At 38.1% G+C, this 20,698-nt stretch overlaps 1 long non-coding RNA gene across 2 annotated transcripts; it reads right to left on the reverse strand.

Moving 5' to 3' along the window:
- Positions 1 to 4,648: 4,648 nt before the first annotated feature.
- Positions 4,649 to 20,553, reverse strand: LOC137483685 (uncharacterized). 2 transcript variants are annotated; one of them, XR_011004617.1, is made up of 3 exons: positions 19,951 to 20,553; positions 18,370 to 18,440; positions 4,649 to 5,190 (listed from the first exon to the last, which is right to left on the reverse strand). It is a non-coding gene; the product is annotated as an uncharacterized lncRNA (long non-coding RNA). The 2 variants fall into 2 exon arrangements; XR_011004625.1 differs by lacking the exon at positions 4,649 to 5,190 and adding an exon at positions 15,673 to 16,413.
- Positions 20,554 to 20,698: the final 145 nt, after the last annotated feature.

Raw genomic sequence — 20,698 nt, forward strand, 5'->3', positions numbered from 1 at the left:
CCTGCTACAGCCAAAGTCTTCTACTTCTGTTCCTCTGTTCCTATCTTCCACCTGGAAGACACAAGACAGCTGCCCACTTACCCTTTCTCCTCCTGCCTCACATATCCTGCAGATCCTGCAGATCTGCACTTATTTATACTCAGGTATGGGTTCTCACTGCAGCACATGTAATCTGTTGAGAATGCACTCCAGCACTGCTCCCAGAATTCTGTGCAAGAAAGGCCACAGTGAAGTGGAGAGAGAAGGGCACCAGAATTCCACCAGAGATCTGGAGAACAAGGAGAAGGAAGCTGAAATGATTCCGCCCATATTGTGTGATGTGACAAGGCTTTAGTGCATGGGTTTTTTCTGCACTCAAGGGCCTTTGGCAAAGGAAGATTTCACTTCCTGTCAAAACAGACAGAAAAGGGATACAATCATATAAACAACAAGAGTAGCTGGGGATTAAGACTAAAATACAAAATAAGAGGCATATGAATATGACATGCAAATACGCCTGCATGCCTGTAATTCGCAAACACCATTTATTAATTGTATCAGAGCATCACGATCCCCTTATCACATACCAGGGATGGCAAACCCGAGGTATGTTTGAATACTTTCTGGATTATGTAGTTCAGGTAAAAAAAAAATTACTTTGTTACCAAGTAAATCTGATCTTACAAAATCGATCTTTGTCTGTTACAGAGTTAAGACAAAGATGCTGTCTTCTGGCCAGAAAAAAATTATACAATTTTTAATAGCACATCTAAAATTATGCTAGATCTGCACCATTTTTATTTGGGTTTTGCAAAAAGCCTTTGCAAAATCTTTAGGGATATACACCTAATATGCAGAGTCAACCATCGTGCTTCAGAAGAAGAAAAGTGGGGTATTTTTATATTTCTGATATTGGAGCTTGTAATGAAACAGACCACATATTTTTCTCCATTCTGCTGTCAGCTATTTTTTGCTCCTCTTCATTTGATGCTTGGCAACAACAGAATTTATTTTCCCTGTCTGCATTGACTGAAGCAATGTGGTCCCTTCCTTCCTGGCTCTCAGCACTACTTATACAGTACTGCAGAGAGTAAGACAAGCCATTAGATATTAACTTTACAGACTGAAACTGTAGCTATTTTGCAAAGTAGAAGTATGGGATGAGAGAAGACATGTCATATACCCTGACATGTGAGTAGTCTAAATCAGAGCAACATCACAACACAAAGCAGACAACTTCTGTAAAACTTGAATCCTCTTTACTAGCTTCAGCTTTCTAAAGAAAAAAGTTGCTCATCACATGGTTGTTACCCAAACACTTGTTCTGCAAATTAACCAGTGATTTTCACCTCCAGTAAGGTCGATAAAGTATTTCAAACGCATCTTTACAAAGTATGCTGATTAAACAAAACGGACATGCAATCATTATGTTCTAAAACATGTAAAGTATTTCTCTAGAGCCTTATTTAGTCCTCTTCTTCACACTGAAAATAATTAGGTCCTCAGAGTGAAGTGCCATACAACTTTGGTAAGGACAGCAGAATGACTCGTTTTCTGTTTGTTACGTGGTCCTTGCAACAATACACAGGAGGTGATGAAATAAGACATTACACCAAATGTTTACCAGAGGCAGCTTAAAAACTCTTCTCCCTGAACCATTGCAGCCAGCTTCATTTGGACCATTCACAATCAAAGATTTGATTTAAAGAGTATATCCAACAGGAACTCATCAACCCATGTCATTAAAGAATTAAAAGCCTTAGAAAGAAATCCCTACTCTGAACCCAGGCCAAAGTCTAAATTTGCTCTAATTTCAACAGTCACGAGCAGTCACACCCAGCACCTGCCAGGACAGCCACCCCTATAGCCTGAAGACCTGGACCTTTCCAAATTTCTGTCCTGGTTAACAACCGTCATCTTTTAACACAAGGAGGGCCAGGAACTCCTTTGCATGGAAAACATATGTTTTGCATTTTGCAGGTGTGATTTGAGCCCTGTTCTCACAACAAGATTATTATTTCCTTCTGTGTGTGAGCTGGCAGGGAGAACAGGGACAGAAGGTATTATTCCCAATATAAAATGGGGAATTTAGGCACAGAGCAGTAAGGGTAAATATTTATTAATTTGAATGTTCTGTTTGAAGAAGTAGGGTCTGAATTTCCAGAGAGCTTTGTGCTATTTAGAAATATGTGTTCAAAATAAGACAAATTGCAGAGACTCCACCTGTGGTTGCTATTTATGCTTTTATAAACCAGAGCTCCCAAGTCAGCTGGAAAATGGGTAAAAAGAAAACAATCTCAAAGACCGCCTGTGAAAACTTAGATTTACCTGATCTGTCCAGGGCTACACAAAGCATCAGCGGGTAAATTAGAACTCGGCCCAAGTTTCTGGGGCAATGCTCTCTGCATATGGTGACTCCTTTCCCTTTAGTACCTGCCTGATCCTCAGCTCAGTGTCTGTGTACTAAAACAAGTTGAGCTCCTGATTCATTCCCAAACCAGTTCTACACTGCACAGCATACAAGGAAGTCCTGAAGTTAAAGATCACAATGACCATACACAATGCAATTTCTAAAATTGTAATTTTCTCCAGAACTTCTCTATGTTTTGAAAAAAAAAATATTCTATTAGAAACAAAATCCTCAACCAAACAAAAATACAGTAGCTATTTAGGACAAGGAGTCTCAGACTTTGAAATCTGGGCATGTCATCTTTTGCTTGTTCATTGGAGCAAACTGAAGAAAATCCCATAATTTCATCATATTGACAAGTATCTTTCGCACCAGAAACATTCTGGTTCACTGTTGCTTGGTCGAATGAACCTTCAGTAATGCATTGTCATCCTCCTTGAGGAACAGGAAGGGAGGACCCTTTCTTCTACCAGAAAGAAATGAACTTTGGAAACTGTTTTTTTTCCCAAGGAAAGGCAAAATATAGACACTATAAAGTCATCCCCAATTCAGCCCCTCCCAACTCTGGCCCTTCATCCCTCTTTATTGGTCAGTTCCTCTGCACCAACTGAGCTTTGATGCTGAGATTGATAGGCAAATGCATTTTGGGATGCAAATGGTAAATTCTGGATCTAAATGAAGTGTACCTGGCTGTGTGCTCCCCCATAGAAAGTCTTGCTTAGCTTTATTATTTATTTTACTTTTTAGGAAATATACCTGGCAAGCTTTAGTAAATAATAGTCTGTAAAAAATACATGAGCAGCGATAAGAAAAGGTATATCTCCATTGTATTCTTTTCCATGTTTCTATTTTTTGCTCTAAAACAAGGAAAAAAAAATCAAAAAACCCCAAACATAAAACAAAGCAACAACTTTTATTTTAGGTAATCAGGACAGTATATTTTACATTGAACTTTATATTAAAAAATAGGTGAAGTATGTCATCAGAAATTAAATTAAAATATTCAGTCTGTGGTAGATGCTTAAAAAGATAATTTAATTTCAAATGCTTAAATTCTGGAAAAGTTATATAACTGAAAAAGGATTAGTAGTGAGAAATATTAAGTAGGTTTAAAATAAAGCTGGATCTGGAAGTAAAAATTTTATTTCACTACTCATTTTCAAAAGTAATGCACCTACCAGCTTATGAAAATTGTTCATAAATTCATGCTGTATTTCGATCTTCTGTCAACAAGAAAAATAACTTTACAATGCAATTAAGGAGCATTTCTTAACATTTATTGAAATATTTTCTTTTACTCTCTTGATGTGACATTTTTGATAAGTGATTTGCCTAAATTTGAAAGTCAAAAAAAAAAAGAAGGTAGGAGATAGTTTACCTTTCCATTTAAAGAGTTAAAGTTTAGTAGGTTTGTTTTTTTTTTTTTTGGTTTTTTTTTTTTGGTCAGGTCAGATCTTCAGGAATTATTCTTTTGCGTGGTTACCAAACTGGAAAAAAAATCAGCCATACACCTCCAAAGAAGTGTCATGCCTTATCATTCCTTCATTTATCCGCTTTAATTTAAAAATCTGTAAGTGAACACATACACACTTTGGCCGTGATCCAATCAGAACATAATTACATATGTAATACATACATAATTGCATCTTTATTCAAAGTACCTACATGGCTTCAGCACAAGTACCTACATGGCTTTAGCACATGATTAGGTCCTCTTGGAATTTCAGTCTTAAAATAGATGAGAAAAAAAAAGTGCCTCCAGTATATTTTTTTAAATGCTGAATAGGTTTTACGATAACAATGCCTCCCATTGTTATCCTAAAAATCAAGACACTTCCAGCAAACAGAAAATGGACACTTCATAGGACAATTTATTTTCCGGCCAGCTGATGAACCTGTGACCATTTGGCATGGCACTGATTTAATTCCTATTAAGCCAAAAAGAAAGAGCTTGAGCCCATGATGTTACTTGGCAGAGGTTTCTGCACTAAAGGAACAGCTGTTCTTCTAAAGGTTTCTGTCCCTCTGGAGTCCCACTTAAAGGAGTGGCTTAATGTAATTTTATTCTACTGAAGAGGGAAAGAGGATTAAAAAAACCAAACAACCCAGCCCAAACCAAGTCTTTTTTATTAATAGGTGAACTTGGTACTTCGGAAGATATTTTGTCACGGTGTAGAGATCAGCCATTTTTAACTGGCTGCCATTAGCCCCATTTGGTAAATGGGACCAAATAATCAAAATTATACTACCAAAACAAATCACATAAAAATCAAATTTTTCATCAGAATGCTGACATATTCAGAGGCAAACTACTAGAGTGGATGAGAACAGAAACATCAGGAGTTAACAATATATAGAGAGGCACCTGTATCCTCGGTGTTTCGGCAATGTTAGAGCAATGAAGAAAATTCCACATGATCAGAGGTAATTGACCTCCTGTGTCAATGTATTCATTAGACCTGCAGTCCCTGGAAAAGCTTCTTCCCCAAAGCACTGGATTCAGCTGCTGCTTGCTGCTTCAGGGAATTCTAGCTGCCTCTTTAATTTTTATCAATCAGCAATTAATTAGCAGTTTCTTATAGAAAATGTCTTATAAACAAACATAAAATAAACTCATACATAATTCCCTAATGATGGCCTCCTCTTCAAAACACACTTGAAAAGAAAAGCTAGTATAAGATCTTTTAAAAAAAGGAAACCAAAGAAACACTCTTTCGTTTCAAGTGATTTATCCAGAGTGGAAGACGGATAGTCTTTGCATGTTTGCCAGTTGTTGGTTTATACTTTGCAAATACAAGGACCTGCAAAAAGACAAAGACAGCACTAGAATTGACTATGTTCCCTCCTTGCATAAGTTTATAAAAACCCTTTCAAACCTCAGGGCTAAGAGTAGAGCAGAGGAAAATGGAGTAATTTAAGGGAAGACTAAAAGGAACATTTGTGTGAACTGCTTTAATGGCTACTTGAAAGGTAAATGCAAAATTCTTACTAAGGTTATTTATTAATCATGTCTCATTCAATTTCACCCCTGGATCTTGCCTGAGTTTTAGCAGAAATTAAGTTCTTCGAGTTCTAAGGAAAGAACAATACTACTGATTTATTCTCTCTCTTGTTCTCATACATGAATTGTAACCTACAAAATACTCTCACCTTGCCACAGAACACATCAGCAATAAGAAACATAAAGATTGTATAAGAAAAGAGTGAAAAAAGCTGTAAGTTTTATCTCTTCAAAGCAAAGTAAACTGTCCACAACCTCAACTGCATGATCCTTCATTTGCGATGCACTGACAAAGTTGTAGGATGGCGAATTTGCTGGAAAGTTAAGAAAGAAATGTTGGGATCAAGTATGACATTCTATAATAAAAAAGTGGACCAATAAGGAAAGATGTAAGAACTGTGAGCCTTCCTCATCATTCTATTTTCTGAGCAAACATAGAATTTTTGGACAACTCATTCTCCCTGTTGAAAACTCCCTTTTCAAGGAGAGACGGATGAGGTGATCTAATTCAACCATACTTTTGTTGTTGTTGCCCAGCTGGAGCAGGAGCTGGGAGACAGCTCCAGCTCTATATAGAGAAGAGGCAGGCTGGACTGCCACACTAGTGGCTTTGAGGTCAGATTTTTGAAAGCCTTTCAGAGGATGCTTTTGTCTATGATATATGTGTATCATCCTTCAGGCTTTGTTTGCACAGAGCAGCCACTGCCCTTGTGGATGCAAACAAGTCTCTGTTGACATTAAAGTGTGCTCACGGCCTTGTGCAGACCCAGCGGTTTCTTGGTGATGTGAGCTTATTTGTTTCTCCAGACACAACAGACTGTGAACCTTAGCACATTGGGGAGATTTTCACCACTTTCTCTGTATGCACTTTCCCCCTCTTTGTCCAACTGTTTGCCAGTGCCTCTTCCTTCATCTGGACTTACAGTCATGCACAGGAAAAGGGACTTCTAGAACATCCCTTTCTAGTACTGTGTGTTTGCTGGAGACAGCTATAGCCACCCCCAGAATTTGCTTCTCTATAAACACAGAAGTACAACATCTGCATGACTCAAGGATGATGTTTGGGGACAGCCTGGTGTGCTGCAGGTGTGCTATGGCCCAGCTGGGAGCAAATCCAGCAAAGAACCAGGCTGCTGCTGGAGGCAGAGAAAGCTCCTGGCAATCACAACTGCTGTCACTCAAAGTGAGAGTAGAGCAGGATGCTGCCAGCCCTAGAGGAACATGGCATCTCTTACGTATATGTTGATGTTGCTGCAGTGCTCATTTTACTGAAAGCTGGGTGTCCCAGCCTGGCATAGTGCTGGCCCAAAGCTGGGAGACCTGACCAAATCCACAACAACTAGAAATCTCACACAGCCAAGCCACTGGGCTTTATATCATGAATCGTAAGTCAGCTGCTGCTTTGAAGTATGGTTTTGGACTGTCATGTATGCCTGTATGTTTTATCAGCTTAGCCCAGTGATACTGAATTTGTCATTTCTCCTTTTGGAAGGAAAGGCTGTTGAAAAGCAGCACAGCTGTTAGTACTCTGGAGGATCTAGCCATGCCAAGAGCAAGAGGGGAGTTTCAGAATAGGGGCTTTAAAATTCTCCTGTCACAGCAGAGTGAAGAATGATTTGATTTGCTCTGGTGGATGATCAGGCTGAACATACAAATTCATTATCTGCATTCCAGGTGTCTAGGGAGATTAGTAATTCATTCGAGTGTGTCTCTGGTTGCTGAAGAGTGCATCTGAATTCCTCGCTATATCTCCCGACTTCACAGTTGGGAACACAATCAGAAATATTAAGCACAACCTTCCAAATGATAGTGGCAGGAATTTGTTAGTCCTGATTTGCATGATGTGATGTTGAAACCTTAAAACTCACAAGTCTCGGGGTTCTATTCCACACCAGTGCCTGGAACAAGGTAGAAGGGGGATTTAAGACACGTGAAAAATAGATTGTCATCCCAGACAGACACCATACAATTATGAAATTAACTCCTCGGATACCTCCCTGACTCAGGCTCTCCAGTTGCCTAGACCTATTCTCCAAAATGTCCCCAGTCATACCACCTTGCAGCCTACCCCTAAGCACAGCTAATGCCCCACCCTCTAAGTTTCCTATGGGATTAGATCTAGATCAGATCCAGAAGGTGTTGCCAGATTGCACCTCACATACAGCCATCAGATCAGGATCCTCTGAATCTGTAGTAATGTATTTGTTACAAGATAATGTGGCTGAGAGGCTACATATCATTTGCCTTAAGGGGGGTTATGGAGATAATTTCCTTATAACAGTTTATTCAAGAACCTGTCTGACATATTTTCTTTTTGATGTAGCTGTCTTGCTTCACTTCCTAATTTTTAATTTACAGAATCCAGTCCCCTCTTACATGTTCTCTTGCTGGCTCAGTAGACCTTATGTTCTGCGCTTCTGGTGACCCCAGTGGAAAATGAAGGACTACCCATAGAATACAGCCTACTGACCAATACACTGTCCTGTGGGGTGAAAAAGCTGAGGCTGAACTCTCTCATGATGAAGTAAAATTGAACCTTCACCATCCATAGAGTGTTGGATATTGTACAGCAGAGCCAGCAGTGGTTTAAGTCTTGGTGCTTAATTTTTATAATCATCCCATTCAATGGGGGATGGATGCTCTGCTCCTGTCCTGAGGCATCAGTCTTTTCCTGTGTATTTTGCACAGTGTTTTTTCCAGGACTCTCTATTTCATCTACATCCTTCAATGAATCTTGCTTTTGGTTTTTTGTGTTTATCTTCAAAAAACTACGTCAGCCATGAAATGCACTGAATGAAAAGGTGGATGAACACCCCAATTTGAAAAGGTTGCCCTGTTAGTAAAATTTCACTCTATGAATACAAAATGCCTGAACACAAAGTGATCTTCTTTCACTTTCTAGTAATGAGAAGTACAAGTTACTTGGGGCTTTTAATAGCAGTAGCTCTCAAAACTGTATGGCAACAGTTTTGAGAACAGTGACCTTCTCTATCAACTGAGGATGAGCATTTCTCCTCAGAGCTGATATTGGTGTCAATATACATAAATTCTTTCCAGATTCAAGCTTTAATTCTACAACCAATTCATTAGAAAGGCAACACAGTGAATAACTACCTCATACAGGAATCCCTGGTGGCAGCTATCTTGATAATCTCTCTTGGATTTGGAAAACCTGTTCCATGCAATGAGATGACATTGTAAAGAAATAAAAACAAGCTCACTTATAAGTTTCTCTCACTTTCTTGTCTGAGAAAATGCTTCTGACATGCCTGGAACCTTTGATTATATCTGGTAATTATACAAAGTTCTTAAAACATTGATAGTTGACTGTTCTAATTAGAATTTCAGGGAAGAAGCTTACCAGTTAAGAAGCCCTTGAATCAGATACTTTCCTTCCCAGGTCCAGTCTTAGCATCCGAAGCAGTGACCATGCTACCATCACCACTTTGGTTATAGAGCTTAGCTTGGATCACAGTAGAGCACTTGGATCCCAGCTCTCTCCCCTCGGGACCCTGCCCTGCTACAAGTTCTGTGTGAACTGATGCTTCAATCTCTACTGAGTCTTGCTGAAATCATGATGGTGGCTGAGGATGAGAGATAACCAAGCTTCCTCATTTTGAAATTTTATTAATAAATTTGCTGTTGGATGAATAAAAATGAATTTTAATAGCAAGAAGTGATTATTAATGAATAGGGGAATAATTTTTTTTTCAACTGGGGCTAATAAAAATTTTCAGACTATTTTTTTTTTTTAGCAAAAAGGAAAAAACATAATGTATAAGTGTTGCGGTGTGCCTTCATGGTTTGCCCCGGAACTCTGGTTCCTCCCCTGAAGATGTCCTCCCAGGTGTGTCAATCACTCCTCCTTTCCCCACCCTGACCCGTGCCAGCACTGTCTGTCACTCCGGGCATTCCAGAAGTGCGTTGAGTGATTGGGCAGATTCAAAAGATGCCCTCCACTCCTGAGGGGGCATTGGGCCACGCAGGTGTCCTTTGTCCCCAGGGACCTCCTCTCCCGTACCTGGTTGGTGGGCTCCCTATCCCTTCCCCACTTCCCTCCCCCATGTGAAAAAGGGTAAGCAACCACACGGCCCAGGAGTTCTCTTGGAGCTGTTGCTACATTCAGAGGCCTGCGGGCCAGAATAAAAGCTCTGGATTAAAACCTCCATCAGAATTGACTCCTTTCCTTCACCATAGCCTTAAAGACTTCTCCAGCAGCTGGAAACCTGAGGAGCAGACCCTCAGTGAGAGGAAGATCCATCCCGCTGTCACCGGAGTTCCGGCATGCCTGGACTTGTCTCCATGTGCCCATCTGCAGCATCCAGCTAGCCAAAAGTGTCTCTGGTATGAAACACCACAGTGGCCACTATTTGGTTCAGCAGCAGGGGCCAGACAAGCCAAGGCATGTCCCGTTTTCGACATTGGTAACACCAATATATAAGGATGGTTTTTCCACTTCAAAATGTGCCCAAAGGTTCATAGAAAAATTAATATTTAAAAGAGTGTCTTCCTTTTGTTTTGGTTCCTTTGCAAGTAAATCCTCAAATCTATACTAACAAAACTGGCTGTTTTAAGAAATCTCTTTGAAGAATAAGATACTGTCAATAATCTGTTCTCTACAATTGAATATCTATACACATATACATAACATTTTGTTTGTCTTTTTCTAATTTAAACTGGAGCAATCAAAAAACTTCCAAAGATTCTTTGCTTCACCATATTTTAGGCTGAACAGTGCCCACTCATTATTAACTTTTTCCCATTTATAACTGTGTGTGAATCTCAGTTACAATTTTCTTTCCTTATGGAAAAATCCTTTTCTTTTCCATATTTTTTCTATGACTTTATGGAAATTAGTATTCTTCTTTCCCAGTTCCAACTGTGAAAGTAGCAGAAGAAATACATATTGTGCACTGCTCCCTTGGAAGTCTAGATTTGTCTTTCCTTTTATTGAGGAAATATTTTAGATTTCTTATGGTTTTTAGGAAAGCCAGTGCATCATCTTGTTTAATGGGAAGTTTTCATAGAGCTCTATTTTATTCTCATGCCATGATTTCTGACTGATATGACTGTACACATCTTCTGCTACTCAGACCCCCCCTGAGAAGTTCTTTGTATTGATGTATTTTATAAGCCTATTATATTATATTAGCCTCCAGGCATTTGAAGTAATTAAAGGCAAAGGCTCCTGTTGGAGCAGCTCTTTTAGGGTGTAGTGACTGTGAGCAGCTTGGCAAAGATGCTGCTGCACCTTTATCAGGTTCTAAACACTCACAGCCACAAAAATCTTGCTTCTCCTACTATGGCAAAGCAAGGGACCGTGTAAAGAAATACTTCTAAAGAGAATTGTGAAGGTTAAACCAGAAAGAAATGAGTCTGTGTATTCAAAAAGAACGGATCAGGATAAGGATAAAAGGAACTTTGAACATGAAAGTGACCAATAAAACAAACTCCTGTATAAAGAAGAAATGAGCACCCAAATGGACCTATAAGTGAGCACTCATTCATTCTATATCATGAGATATTTGAACTCTGACATCCCTCAGCCATCTGAAGTCTTCTTTCTGAAAGATTTCTTGTAGCAAAACCCTTGTCTGCAGGATGAAAAAGTTTTGAAGGTGGATAATGATCACGAACAACAAAAAACAATTTACAGTAATGTAGAGCAATAACCTATTAATTATCTTGGGGGTTTTTTGTTGTGTGGGTTTTATTTTGTTTGGTCTGTAATGTTTCCACCCTTAAACTCCTCCCCAAAAAGCTATAGTTTGTCCATGAAAGACATTCTCAAGGTACAGATAAAAAGATGCAAAAACTAGTGCTGGTAGGATGTAAAGAAATTTATAAATCCCTAAAAGCTCTGACAATTCTTAAGTATTTTTTTATTAAAAATAGTCATAAATTAGGCTTTTTCCCTTTCAAAATTTTGTCAAAAATGTGAAATCCAGTTTTATGGCTTTGAATTCATTAACTCTGCATGAGCTGCTCTGTGTTCTCCACATCTGAACAGAGATCAAGAAGGTGCAAATGGCTGCATATGATGGAGAATTGTATTTAAAAAGCAGATTAGCCCTCAGAAGGCCTGTTAGTAGCCTGTATCCAGAAAATGTGATTAATTTCTTCTGAATGAACTTTGTGTGCTAATTAATGAAACTTTTCATTAATGGGCTGTTGCAGAAACAACAGCTTTGTATCTGTAACATGAATTTTTCCCTTGGAGTTCTCTTTATTAAGTGCACAAAGCATACCTAGTTTGTACACTGGCCTATCTGTGCAGAATTTAGGCATTAATATTTGAAAACTGATCCCGTATCCTCTTTAAGCCAGGAAATAGATTTTATGTATTTATCTATATGCTGCTGAAAAGGCTCTGTTTGTTACAGCTGAGGAAAGAACCCTTCTGTCAGTAACTCTGTAAGGGCCAGCTACAATAAATTACTGCCAGCAGGCTTCAGTGTGAGGCCCAAACTGAGCATCCAATGTTTGTCATGATTTGGATGAGTTTCTGACATATAGGATACAATAAATTGACTGGAGTCTTTCAACCACAGTACTTGTCAAAGTATTCTGTTTACTTTTCTGCCAGTTTTATCACTAACAACCTATTAAATTACCTGATTAAAAAAAAAAAAAGGGAAAAAAGAAAAGCCATTTATTTTCTTTGCAAGCATTTGAATGAAGCAGGGATTTTTCTTGCTTTGGTCCATGACTTTCTGTGTGGAGTAAAAAAGTTGTCATGCTTTTGCATTTTCCCAGTAATTTCCTAGAACCTGGTTATCATTTGGTCATCAGAGACTCTTAACACCCTTATCAGTATCATTAAGAGATGGTTGTTAGCATCTTTGATAAATGGCAGCAATTTTTATGGTAAATCTATAAAATGCCTTTGGTTGCCAAATCTAATACAAGCTCAAAAGGAATTTTTTTTACTTCTAGCTGTAGACAGCCAGCCATAAACATGTAAGACAATGAAGAAACAAAAATGTTGTTTTTTTTTTCCAGTGAGCTCAGTCTCAACTTCATCCTTGATAAACAAATCTTTACTTAGAAATATAACTTCTTGCCGCCCTAAAAGTGGATAGAACAGAAGGTCAACCAGTCACTGAGTTTAACTTCTTAATTTAAAGTCATAGGACATTTAAGTGTTTTTTTTTTTCAGATTTATCTTCCATATATTCAATCAAATTCTATACAGTGGATATGAAGGTCATAAATAAAGCAAACAATGAGCTGTAAGCAACATGATCAATAAAAATTCAGTGTTTGTAAGGATCTCAAAAAGAAAATGGAACTAATATTAGGTAGATTCTGCTAATAAAATATGTAGTGAGTTGTTAAATAATTTGGAATGGAAACGTACTTACATGCTCCTAGATGTTTACTAATCCCTTTGTTTATTACATTACCCATAGATATAGCTGTATAGTATCATGTGTCAAAATACATGGATGGGAAATCCCAAAGTGAGCTCCCTGACAAGAGATGCTACAGTGACAAGAGCATGAGTGACATTTGGAAAGGAGCTTTCAGCTCAGAAGAAGACATACAGACTTTCAGATGCTGAAGATGGCACCGAAAGTCTTAAGAATTTGTCCTTGCTAGTAACCTTGTGCACAGATGATGATCTTGCTCAGGATCTTCTTTAATTTCGATAGAGATGAAAGAGATTACAATGCAGATGGTGGGATCAGCGAAACTGCTAAAGCTGAATTAAGCCCTTGCAATAATGTTTTCTACAGTATCTCTGGAAATATGTCACAGTTTAAGCCTAGCTGAAAATTAAGCACCACACAGCAGCTCATTCAACCCTCCTCTCCCCAACCAACCTGATGGAACTGGGAGGAGAATCAAAATAAAGCATGTAGGTTGAGATAAAAACAGTTTAATAGGGAAAGAAAAAGCCACAAACACAAGCAAAGCAAAACAAGGAATTAATTCAATCCTTCCCATGAGCAGGCAGGTGTTCAGCCACGCCCAGGAGAGCAGGGCCCCATCATGTGTAAAGGTGACTTGTGATTACAAACACCATCACTCCAGAAGTTCCCCAGGTTCCTCCTTTTTCCCTCCGCTTAGTATGTATGACCATGATGTCCCATGGTCTGGAATATCCCTTTGGTCAGTTGGAGTCACCTGTCCTGGCTGTGCCTCCTCCCAACCTCCTATCCCCTGATCCCCTTGCCAACATGGCAGAATGAAAAGCAGGAAAGGCCTTGGCCCTGTATAAATTCTGCTCAGCAATAACAAAATCATCTCTGTTTTATCATCATGTGTCCAGCACAAATCCAAAACACAGCCCCATGCCAGCCACCATGAAGAAAGTAACTCTACCTCAGCCAAACCCAGCACGAAATGGTAAGCAGAGGTTTGAGACCTTGTCAAAATGGAACAATTGTTTCACTTCATTTGGGGAGTGAGGTTCATCCTACAAAAAATATTATCTGAACCAATTAACTGTAAGAAAAGCATCTGACTCACTAGATGAAATCAGTCTCTGATCAGCTATTTACAGCTTGCAAGCAGAAGCTGGCAGACATGCTTATCTGTAATTGCTTTTTTACTGAATTTCGATATTGACTGTAATCCGTATATACATCCCCATAACTCATTGAAATGAAGGCTTAGACTTCATGACTTACTTTAACAGTGTAATCAGGAAGTGACTGAGAAGAAAACACTAGAGCAAGACAAACTAGAACAAAAAAAAAAAAAAAGACAATAAACATTGAAATACTTCTCACAAGCAAAATTATATAGGATTGCCTTATGGACTAACTGTAACTCACAGACACACTCCAATTACAGTGGCAACCTTCAGTTAACGTGCATTTTTTCCCTCTGCCATAGAAGTATGAGACTGGAACACCTGCTGAGCTATCAAAACTGTCAACATGACATACTCCCTTATTATACAAAAGAGGAATGCTATTTGAAAGCTCCTTCCAGCCCAGTCTATCACTAAGCACTCAAACCAGAACCAAGGCTCTTTCATGCTAAAATAAAACTACAGCACAGAAAACCAATATAAATCACAGCATCCCATTCTGCATTGCACAAACATCCTCATTGATTCAAAGGCATATAAGTATTCCTGCCTCTCTCAATTAGCATAAGGATTTATTGCAGAATAGAAACTTGAGACAGGAAGGAAAATATGCAGGAAATAAAAAGACCATTCAGAAATATACAGTTCAGTAGTTTCCAGAATGTATTAGTATTTTCATTATATTCCTGCTCCAATCCTCCATGAATCTCTAGATTATTTCTTTCAACACAGAGGGCTATAAAAAATTCAGTCAGCATGGTAAAGCATAACCTTCCACTCCCTGTTTTTTTTCTTGCTTTCCATGCCTTCTCTTGACACTTAGGGACCTACCATTGGAATACTGTTGAGGCAGCTATGGGTATAAAATGCACTGTCTTGCTTTAAAAATAAGAAGTTCAGGCTGCCCACATTTTAACAACTTATTTCCCTGTGCCAGTTTGAATTAGTTTATTGTGTCATGGGTCAGAACTAGAGGCTACATTTCTGTCATACCCATTTCCTCCTACCGGAGTTCTTCACAAGATCTTATTGCCAAGGGAGGCACTTGTGAGGCTGACAGCACCATTGCATTGCAATTTGAAGGGGCTATCTCAATGTGCCTTATCCTAATAATTTTAATGACCTTACATTTATTTTCCATGTCACTCATTTTCTTTTAATTTTGCAAATTATAGTAGTGATTACACGCAGGTACTCTGTCATCAACATTTTTTAAGTTGATATTTTTAAAAAGGCATAGTTTTTCTGTGGAAGATACCAGATGTGCTAGAATAAAGAGAGGAATAATGTAGCAGTAAATGCTAGATCTTTTAATACAGCCTGCACTTACAGAATATATATGTACATAACAAATTTATAAATATATATAATTGCACATGTGCAACTGCATGCCGGTTCCTTTTGAAAGCTGATCTGTAGTTTGAGAACAAAGTGCTCAAGAAGTGAATTATGTGGGTACTTTTTCCTTTGCCATGGAATTCAGGATTTAAAATGGTTTTGAAAATCTAGGGGAAAATGTGAACAAAATCCATCCCAACCTGACCTCTGAGTAAAAAACTTCTGTTACAGATAGTAAAACAGGTACAAATGCATCCAGAGTAAAAGAATCTAATGTTGAATCTAATTCAATATAGAAAGTCTTTTTTTGTGATATCTTGCTATACCTAATTTTTGTTTCTTGCTCTATTTCCTAAATGGTAACAATCTCTTTTAAAAATGACAGGAGCAGGATGGAGCAGCATGGGGCAGCTGCTGTGTTATATCAGACCCTGTTTTGGAGCATTTTTAACTGCTCATATAATGTTTCTCACAGAAATTGCCACTGCTGCTCTAAGATCTACTTGATGTTTCACAGAATATCTTGATTATACAAGTATAGTCTAAGCACACTTACATTTGTGGGTCTGATCTCCATGTGTCTAATCACAGTCTATACTCCTTGCATTCTTGATTTGCAATCAACTTCGTTAAAGCAAAATTTGAGAAATTACAGGAAGTCTAGTTGTTGGATCAAGGAGAAGAGATACAAACCCACTGTGAATACCTGATGAACGGAAGAGCCTGTGGGACAAGACAGATGTGAAGAAATAATTCACTCTCCACAGGGAGTAATGAAGAGGAAAGTAATTCTGTGGCCCAAAACAAGATCAAGAAACAGAAAGGAGAATATTTTTGAAGATATCAATGTGGAAGTTAAAATATCCATGGTTCATTATATTTGGAGCATAATGTTCTTTGAAAGGTAGAACAAAAACTTTGGCTAAAACATCTAATTACTGCAGAATATTTGAAGTCAGAAGCCTTACATTAGTCTGTAGCAGACAGCCCTTAACACAGCTCATCTCATGTCTGAGCAGCAGTAATTGTGGTAGATGATAATAACAACAATTCTATACATAATAGCAATCCAAGGGCAAGTAGTGCTGCACTGAAGAGTGGCTAAGAGCCAATGAATATCTCTTTTTGAAGACTGCAAACACTCTTGCAAATAAAATGTCAATGTTTTATTAGGAGCAACATGCTCCTATTAGGATCAGGATAAGCTGTGATGAAAAATACCAATTTTGAAAGGATTCCACAGCCTTGCCATAAAATATGCATTTCATTTTAACTGGAGGAAAAGAAAATCAAATTACTCATCACCCCACTGAAAGACAGGCAGCAAATTCATCTATATTAAAACCACTCCAAGTATGTCTGTGACTTTTAAAACGAGCACACATTGGTCTAAAAGCACTGTAGGTGGATTGATGATGCAGGCAGACACCATCAATCCACCCTGCAGCCCCCCAGGTCCAGCTTGCCCTGAGCAGCAGGACAGAAACCTGCCAGAGGAAATTCTGAGCTTCCAGGGCATAAAAAGGCTTTCAGTTCTTGGATATCAGTGTCAGCTTGCAGCATCTGAAGACCATTTCCATAGAAATGCAGTCTAAAGCTGAAAAAGAGACACTGTGGCATCCTGCTCCAGCTGGTTTGCATGAAATTTCCATGTGACAATGTTAGTGGTCACCATGGATTTTAGATCTGTTGGGAGAGCAAATCTGACCCAAACCATAGGGAATCTTTACATAATTGTTTTTAAAAAATGCATTGCAAAGTGCCATTTTTCTGTGTATATCAGCCAGTGAGTCACAGCCTTTATTTTCACCTCATTTTATTGATTTTTCCAAAGATAGACTAGAGAAAATTGATATAATGTGAAAATTGCTCCACTGTATCTTTCATATTAAAACAAAGCAAATACATCTGAGATACAAAAGCCATTGAAAATTAATCCACCAACAGGTAAGGAACAAACTGGTACTAAAATATTTGTTCTTAGTTAATTCATACATAAACTTGTGAATCAAGAAAATAAAATAACAAAGTCCCCTGACCCTTGAAATAAAATATTTCCTCCTCTGCAATTAATGTTCAGGCATTTGCATGTCATTAAATGAGTAGTTTAGAAAATTACAAAGAGAACAGGCAGGAAGAAAAATGCAGTCCAGATACAGCTGAACCTCAGCAGCTGAATACCACGCAGTCCACTTCCAGATAGAACTGCATAATAGTAAATTTCAGATAATACATCAGAGAATGTTTTGTGTTGGGAGGGACTTTAAAGATCATCTAGTTCTACCCCCCCTGACATAAGCAGGGACACCTACAACTGCACCAAGTTCCTCAAAGCCCCATCCAGCCTGGACTTGAACATTTCCAGAGATGGGGCATCCATAACTTTTCTGGGCAACTCTTCCAGTGCCTCATCACAGTAAAGAATATCCAACACAGTAATTGTTACCTGAAGACATGGTAGCAAAAAAACCTGCCAAGTAAAAAGAGCCAAATCCCTGTCTGAACCAGTTTACGGTTGATAATCTTTTTAATTTCTCTAATTTGAGATTTTTTCATTTATGATCAATGTCACTGTTTGCATTAGGGAGGAAGATGTGTCTCTTCATTGACAGAAGTTTGTCAAGGGAATAAGCAGAGGGCAGTAGCCCTGAAAAATTGTGTTCTTTGTAATTTAAACAGAAGCTTGAGAAATCAATCTCTTTTTCCATTGTATTTGATGAGACTGTTCAGATTTACAGCTTTTTGATGATCTGACCCTGAAAGCCAAAAGCAAATAGTTGAATATTGAAAAATGGAAGAATGCAAGTAAATATTATGGTGTCTTGCAACGCAGTCCCATCCCTTTCAATGATAAAATCTATTGATAAAATGTGACCAGATCTGCAGAAACAGAACCTGCACATGGTCCTTAGATCAATGCCATCAAACCTGCACACAGTTAGTAGAGTCAGCTGGCAGCAGGATGCTTGCACAAGAAAGAAAGGAGAGAATTGGCACACCATAACAGCCTGTTAAAAATGGAAGCTGAAAATGGTTATTTAAAATTAAAGTAACATAAGAAAAAAGACATTTCAAATACATGCCTTTTTGTTGGCTCACCTGCTTTTTCCTTCATCAAACTGATCACACAATGACATGAGCAGCATGATGCCATCATGGCACTGTGTTTTCTATCAAAATGAAATGAACAGAAGATAAATTGAACATAAATATTTTGGTGGTTTCTTTCTAAATAAAGTGAGAAAGCCATTATTTGAGGAGTGGCATCTGTATTTAACTAGCATTTTAATGAGATTTTAAAACTGCCAAGGTAATGTTGTCAGACATGTCAAAGTTAATTGAAAGCACATACCCTACAAAGTTGTTCTAAAGGCAAAAAGTCATTATTCCAGTGTTCCTTCTAAAAGTGGTGAGGTGCTTCCTGGCCTGTGCTGTGAGTGGAAATCCATACTAGAAGCTGCAGACTAGTTTGCTTGCTCGGAAAACCACATTTGAATTAGTACACTGGATAAGTGGCAACTTGTGTGCATTGATGTGTATGATAAGGCAGATTCTTAGTGTTTATGATTAGAGATACAAGTGGGAGTAAGGCAGCCTTTTTAAACTGTATTTTATATTAGACTAAATAATACCATTGGAAGAAGAAGAATGCTTTTCCATGTTTAAAGAAAATTACATATTATAGCATAGAAGAAACACTTTTTGAGCAAAGCACAAATTGCTCTGAGTTGAAGGGGTGACATTAATCAAATTAAGGCAGCTTGAGAGAGGATACCTAGCATTTGGGGACATGGAGTAAATATGGTTTGCATCTCACAGAAAAAGGCTCTTATGCATAATTCTATTATGATACTTTTCATTAAAGTGCATCATAACAATACTTACCATATTCCAAGACAATAAACCCATTGAACAAGATTATATGATCTTACTTACCTGAAATCTGTGAAGTCAGCTTTAGTCCAAGGTATAAACAAAGTGAGATTCCCATCCTCATCCAACATTTTAGTTTTGAGGCAAAATGCACAAACTACTGGTATAAAAGTAATTAGAGCGTAGAGTTTCATTGAGTTGTATGAAAGTGGAACTCTCAACTACTAACAGTGTTACCTCTTTTTTTTTTTTTAACTTTAATGAATTCTGAAAATAATTGCAAAATGGAATTACTTAATGTATCATTTCTGCTGCAGGAACGTGAGGATTATATAAACTTGTGACAGATTAGGTAAACCTATATTGCAAAAGCTGTTCTTCAAGTTATCAAATCCCTTTCCGATCTGCTCTGTGTATTTAATAAATTCAGCTGGACGCGAAGACTTTCCAATCCTTTTAAAGTGTATCCTACTCCATACATTTCCGACTGCCCAGAAGAGAACAACTTATGATATGTTTATTACAAACTTTGAATACCTAATATCCTAAACATTTACAGACTCGCTTAACTCATCTAGCTGAATACAAGAAGATGAAGATCTGGATCTTCTACATGAGATCTTCTGGATCTTCATGTAGAAGATCTAGACAGGCAGAATTCAGTGCCACAAACTGATTGATTCTCAGATGTCATTCTCAAAGGTATTTGTGTCAAAGGTGTTAGAAAAACTACAATAAGGATGCTTAGAGAAATCCCAGTAAAAACAGTAGTAACAACAATGAAATTTAAGGCAACATTATGCTCACTGTATTTCTCCTTTAAATGATTTCTCCTTCAAATAATTTCTCCTTCAGTGTTCCAGGGTTGAATATCAAAAATATACCACCCGTTGTCTACAGGCAGTGGTAGCAACAGATCCCAGCTCCTGCTGACTCCATGTCCTGCACCTCCTGTACATCTCCACCCACACACAGTATCACTGAAGCTTTTCTGTGTCCTGCCTCCCAGGGTGCCTTCAGATCCATCAAATGATCCACACCTACTGGGATGAGTAAGTGGCAACATAGTTAGGACTAGTTCAAAGCTAGAACCACTAAATGATCTGTTGCTCCCCTGAAGGATTTATATTTGACAGAACTAAATAATTTTCTTTAGTGGTATGATACATTTGGATCTTGCTTGTTTATCCAGTCACTGGTCCTCATCATAGTTTTTAGAACTGAACATTTTGGAAAATCCCATCCACTGTCAACTTTGGCTGAAATTAACTAATTACTTTACTACAAAAGGTAAAGAAATGGGCTAATGAATTTAGAAACAGAATCTTCTTCTCTTAGGGAACTAAGCAGAGAAATTATTCAAAATATTCTTGAGCATCTTCACACTTCCCTGTTACAATTCACTTCCTCCGACTGAACTGCAGCTCCCTATCATCAGCACAGAAAACATAGAAATGCTAGAAGCATTATTTGCTGTCCTGACTGGCTCAGGCATCAACAGTTTTCACACCTTCATCCCATATAAAATATTTACCTTACAAAGTAATTTTTGCTT

Source organism: Anomalospiza imberbis, chromosome 1 (genome assembly GCF_031753505.1).
Source record: "Anomalospiza imberbis isolate Cuckoo-Finch-1a 21T00152 chromosome 1, ASM3175350v1, whole genome shotgun sequence".
In the NCBI taxonomy this organism is placed as follows: domain Eukaryota; kingdom Metazoa; phylum Chordata; class Aves; order Passeriformes; family Viduidae; genus Anomalospiza; species Anomalospiza imberbis.